The sequence below is a fragment of the Rhinopithecus roxellana genome, chromosome 11, assembly GCF_007565055.1.
Source record: "Rhinopithecus roxellana isolate Shanxi Qingling chromosome 11, ASM756505v1, whole genome shotgun sequence".
Taxonomy (NCBI): Eukaryota; Metazoa; Chordata; class Mammalia; order Primates; family Cercopithecidae; genus Rhinopithecus; species Rhinopithecus roxellana.
The window spans coordinates 37,860,050-37,866,316 of record NC_044559.1 but is presented as its reverse complement, the minus strand read 5'-3'; positions in this window follow the sequence as shown (position 1 = coordinate 37,866,316).

Below are 6,267 nucleotides of genomic sequence, written 5' to 3'. Positions count from 1 at the left end.
GGTGATCTGCCTGCTTCCCAAAGTGCTGGGATTACAGACATGAGCCAGCGTGCCCAGCCGGTCTCATGCTTTTAGTAAGGCAGGGGGCAAATATACAGAGTGTGTCTACATCATAGACACAGGGTCCAAGGGAAAGGGCCGCTTTTCCCAGATGTATACAGTGACAAGTCTCTCTGTCTCCCACTCAGCCTCTGGTTTTGTTCCAGAAGATGAGTGGCCAGACTGGGAGGGAACAGCAGTCCCTCTGCACTCTGGCCTGGCCTGGCCACATCCGGGTGACTGCTGCTCACTGGTGCCATCCAGGGAGGTCAACTAGGATGCTGGAGTGAATGGAGGCCAGCCCGGGAAGCCCCACGGTGGCAGCTGACCCTCACTGAATCCTTGCCGAATCCCTTTACATGTTTTAAGACATGTAAACATCACAACAAACCTACCGGGCAGGGGTTATTACTATTACGACCAGTTGACATACGGGAAAACCTAGGTACAGAGGTCATGGGCAGTGCCCTATGGAGCACAGGCAGTTTGATTCCAGCACTCACCCTCTTCACTACACCGTCTCACTGCCTCTTAATAGATGTGAAGATGTTTAGCCTGAGAAAGAGGAGATAGGGGATGGGGAGGGTGAGGCTGATCTGATTTTTTTTTTTTTTTTTTTAACAAAAGCAAAGAGGAATCCAAGTTAGGCCCAATATAAAGGAAGATCAGTGAGAACTGCCTGGAGCAGGACCAGCTGCCTTGCCTTTGGTCTGAGGGAGAAAGGGAGCTCCCGGGTCCTAGAAGATCTAAGAGGCTGGACAAGGTGATTGGCGCAACGAGGGTCTGAGTGCAGATGGCAGAAGAGCCCTGCAGAGGTGGCCTGGGCACCAGGAATCTTAGCCTGACTCTTATGGGAATGGGAATTGGATGTGAGGCCCTTGAGGCTCTGCATAGTCTCGGCCTCAGTCTTTCTCAGCTCCCTTTGGTTCTGTGTTGGCCACTCTTCTCCTTGCTTACCAAGCTCCAGCCACACCAGTGTTTCTGTTTCTGGAAGAGGCCATGTGTTTTCTCACTCTCAAGCCTTTGCCCAAGCGGTGGCCTCTGCCTTCTGTTGCTCTCATGGCCAGCGTTGCTCACCCATTAGCTCCAGCTGAAATGTCGCCTCCTCCAGGAAGCCTTCCCTGACCACCTCATCCCAGGTAGCTCCTTCCCAGTTAATCTTATCCCTATGTTTGTTTCCCTTGTGGCACTAACTACAGCCTGTGATTATCTTTGTTTTGTTGTTTTTTGGTTTATAGAAAGTGAATTCCATGGGGCAGGACCACATTTTCCTTTTTCATGAATGTGTCTTAAATCCCTAGCACGGTGTTGTACACTTGTTGAACGAATGAATGAATGGCCTTGGCCAAATCACCATGGAGCTCAGTTTTCTAATCTGTTCAATGGAGAGGAGCTGTAGGGGAAATTTAATTAGCACAGTGGTTCTCAAACTTCAGCCACATCAGAGAATCACCTGGAAGACTTGTAAAAACAGATTGCTGGCCCACCCTCCGAGTTTCTGATTCAGTAGTTTTGGAGAAGGGGACCAGAATTTTTGCATGTCTAACAAGTCTCCAGGTCATTTTGATGGTGCTGGTCCAGGGGCCACACTTTGAGAACCACTGGGTTAGACCATCTGCAGAGACCCTCAGGCTCACATCTTTAATTTTTCTGACAAGTGACATAGTGAATATGAAAGTGCCTTGCTTATAAGAACTGTACATATGAGTGCAAGAGATGTTTTGAAACATAACTTTACCTTCAAAAGGAAAAGGGAAGGGGGAGGTGGTAGAGAGGAAAGAAAAAACCCCCCTCTAAATCAGGAGGGATTAACACCTACTGATGGGGTTTACAATGGCCAAAGGTCAGTTAAATGGAAGTGCCTGTGGACCAGCTCGTAGGGCTGAGCCCATCTCTGGGAACAATACTTGAAAATGAAACGGTGGCTGCAGCCGGGAGGTTTCAGGAGCGCTTCCCGCGGGCTCCACATTTAATCTTCACCTTGGAGGGTAAAACCAGAGAACCGAAATTAATAAGGCAAGTATAGAGGCAAACCAGGGAGAAAACAAAACAAAAGAAGAAGCACCTTGCGACCCCAGCACCCCCCATGGCTTGAAGCGCTGCCTTCGCCTGGCTGGGTGTTTTATTTGTTAAGCCCTGCTCAAGAGTTCACATTCTTCAGTTTTCCTTCCGTGGGCTTCAGTTGCTTTCCACCTCTCTGGTCCACACAGCCTTGCATAAACCAACCTGTGTCTTTCCTGGGTCCCTCCCTAGGGACGCTGTGCGACTGGAAGAACCTGCCATGACAGGTTTTAGGTTGCTGCCCACTTTCTCTCCGAAGGTCTCGCCTTTTTCAGTGCGCTGCCAGTCCCGTGTATACCCGAGAGGAAGCTGCAGTTACGGCGGTGAGCACCGTCTGTCTTTGTGAATCCTCTTTTTAGGAAAGGGTCCTTTGGAGCAGATGCAGTAGTGGGGACAGGCCTGCAGAGGCGCCAGAGACCAAGAAGCTGTCTAGGCGCTGGCACAGCAAATACTGGAACCGTCAATCTTCCTGAATCCAGGAGTGAGTGGGTTTCCCCTGCGGACAGTCCTCTGCGTCGCTGCAATGTGTCGCTGAAACAGCAGCAGCGGCAGCATTGCTGACGTCAGTTGAGCACTTCCTGTGTGCCAGGCCATGGGCTACTCATTCTACTGGGCTCTCCCATGGAATCCTCATCTTGCACGGAGAGCACAAATGCTATTTTCAGCCCTCTTTTTAGAAACAAGGAAAACTAAAGCTTTGAGAAATTTAGAAATGTGGTCAAACTCAAGTTAGAAAGAGGCAGATCTGGCTTTGAATCCAGGTGTGTTTGACTCCCGAGCTTTTGCCTTTATGAGGGTTCAAGGTGCTTTCCTCTTTGTGCAAAGGTGGGTAATGGAACCCCATCACCAGAGGGCTTCAGTCATGAGTAGCCCCAGTGGTGGCTTGTGCTGGCGATGCTGGTGACTTTACCCCCAAATAACTGTGCCACATCAACACGTAGAGTGTCAGGAAAAGCCACTGCTCCTGAGCCAGGTGCCGGGAAGTGACTCCCCTGAGTCCCCACTTAAGTCTTGTGATGTGCCTCATCCTCCCCCTTCCCTGCCTCTAGAGATGAGCAGGTGTCCCAGGAAGCAGGACCCCAGGCCGGCTGCTGCTGAAGCCACAGAGCAGCCCTCTAGGAAGAGGAAGGAGCGGAGGAAGAGAGGTCTGTGGAAGGAGGTCCCCCCCGACTTGCCTCCCCCTCCCCACTAGCCACTGGGGGCATGATACTGAGTTGTTGCCTGGTCAGTGGCACCACCACTGATCCTACGGTAGCCTACTGTAGGAAAGTTTGAACATAGGAACGGTGGTGCAGGGCCCTCTGTAAATAAGCCCTGTACAGGAATGTCTGCATCACTCCAGTCCCCACCTCTGTCTTCACATCACCTTCTCCTCTCCTCTGTGTGTCTCTCCTGTCTGTGTCTCCTGCAAAGACACTTGCCATTGGATTTATAACTGGGTGGGGATTTTTAACTGGAATCTCTGCAGAGATTCTTTTCCCACATAACATTCACAGGTTCCAGGGATTTGATGTGGATATATCTTTTGGGGGGACTAAGGGTCAATCCACTGCACCAGCCTTCCACATCTCACCTTTCTCCCTGATGTGTTGAGATGGAAGGGAACCCTCTGTCTCCCAATGGCCTCTTGGAACGATTGCCCCTTAGCACTGTGAGCTGGAGCACCTTTGCATATCTGCTTTAAGTAGATACTGATCCTTCAGAAGGGGTGGTGAGGGGTTGGGGTGCACATTTTACCTTGTGTCAAAAAATGATTCACATCATGGCCTGTGGCAAATACTGTGTCTTCTGTGAGCTCTGTTTCACATCTTTGAGATGAAATAGTGAGATCAAATGTCTGCAACAGGCCAGATGAGGTGGCTCATGCCTTGGAATCCCAGCACTTAGGGAGGCTGAGGTGGGCAGACTGCTTGAGCTCAGGAGTTTGAGACCAGCCTGGGCAACATGATGAAACCCTGTCTATATAAAAAAATACAAAAATTAGCCAGGCATGGTGGCTCAAGCCTGTATGGTCCCAGCCACTCAGGAGGAGACTGAGGTGAGAGGATGACTTGAGCCAGGGAGGTGGAGGTTGCAGTGAGCTGAGATCGTGCCATTGCACTCCATCCTGGGTGACAGAGTGAGACCCAGTCTCAAAAAAAAAAAAAATATATATATATATATATATATCTAGCATCTTCCTGTAGAATTCCACTGTCCTGTCACTCATACTAGGGAAGATGGCCATCTCTCTGGTAACTTTGTGCCCACCACTTCTGGCCCATGAGACACTTGCCAGAGCCTGGAGGTCAAGCTCAGAGCCACACTGTGTTTTCATCTCTGCCTTCAGTCCATCACAGAGGTGGCTGAAGGATGACAGTATGCATCTCTCACATTGGACCAAAGGCCTGGGTGCCCTCCTGGGTGGTCTGAGGTGGCATTTACGCTCAGGCATCCTGGGTTAGCTCCGATTTCCAGCTAGGCGATTCTTGAATCCTTTCACGCAGCAAAATATAACAGTGACACCCTGACACCTTTTCTAATTGTGTTTTAATTGAAAAGACTTGATTTGATTATAGAAGCTTACACTGTAGTTGAAGGGCTTGTTAAAACATGTATTAAATTGGAAAGATTGCAATGTTTCGCTGTGTAATTATGTAAACAGTCACATAAATGGGGCCGTTTACAGTCAGCAGGAATGCTTTTTCCGTAGCATGGTGGCAAACTGGCATCGTTGATCAGTGACAGGTGAATTTGTTTTTTTCAAGGACAAACACAAGTCGGTACCCCCCCAACATCAACGAGGACAGCCTTTTCATTTTCTCCTTTTGGGTACATTTTCCCTTGAAATCAGTTTGTGATTTTAAGTAGTGTTTTTGTGTCCTCAGGTGTGTGTGAATTTCCCATCATTGTTAAGGAAAATAAAATGTGCCACATGGCTAAAATGTTTAGTTTTCTCAGAAGCAAAAAATGATCTGGGAATTAAAAAAAAAATCCTCAACTCCAGCTTTAAAATAGGAATAGAACTACCTTAAAATTCCCTGCAGTTTTTGTTTTTTTGAGACGGAGACTCTCTCTGTCACCCAGGCTGGAGTGCAGTGGCGGCATCTTGGCTCACTGCAAATTCTGCCTCCCAGGTTCATGCCATTCTCCTGCCTCAGCCTCCCGAATAGCTGGGACTGCAGGCTCCGCTACCACGCCTGGCTAATTTTTTGTATTTTTAGTAGAGACGGGGTTTCACCGTTATAGCCAGGATGGCCTGGATCTCCTGACCTCATGATCCACCCGCCTCTACCCCCCAACGCACTGGGATTACAGGCGTGAGCCACCGTGCCCGGCCAAAATTCCCTGCAGTTTTAATGGAAGTGTCCATTAAATTTACTGGGAATAAAAGATAATTTACCTCCATCCCCACTATCCCTGCCTTCCCACAGGACCTTCAAGGCTCATCTATCTTTTTTGAACTTCAAAATAAATGAAACATTGATCAGAACTGTCATTGAAACATTACTTCTCTTGTTCATCACTTGTTCAACGCTGGCCTCTTAGAAGGAAACAGGTTCCACAATCATGATTTTTCTCCCAGCCCCAAGAAAATAGGAGCTGCAAATGGGCTGGGAGATTATATGCCTCCAGTGGTTTTGAAGGGAAGCATTTACTGAGGGGGAAAATTGTTTTAATCTTATAACAACCAGGGAGGAGAGTTTGTAAAAACACAGAACACCTACACATGCACTTGATTTTGTTGCGTAGGAACACGCAGGAACATTTCCTCCCACTAATGCGCCTGATGCCTCAGCGGAGGGATCTCGCTGTGGCTGGGGGTAAAGAGAGGGGGCTGGGGATAAAGAGAGGGGGCTGGGGAGGTAGAGACCGGAAGGTAGAGACCGGGAGAATCTCAGGGACTCGGGGAGGGTATACCCGGTACAGGATGAAGGTTCTTCGACCCCTTCTGGAAACATGAGCCCCATAGGACGCTGCAAGCTTTGCTTTCCCAAGACCCAACCCCTCGAATCAGGGAGCCTAGTGCCACCGCTGTTATAACTTCGGGGCAAACCCAGCCTCAGTTCCCCTAACCATGGGTTCCCCTGGCAGAACTCAGCACATTGGGGTGTTTCATGAATTTCGCATTTGCTGAACCAAACAGTCCTCAAGCGAGCAGATTCGTCCCGTCTTCAGATGAAAATA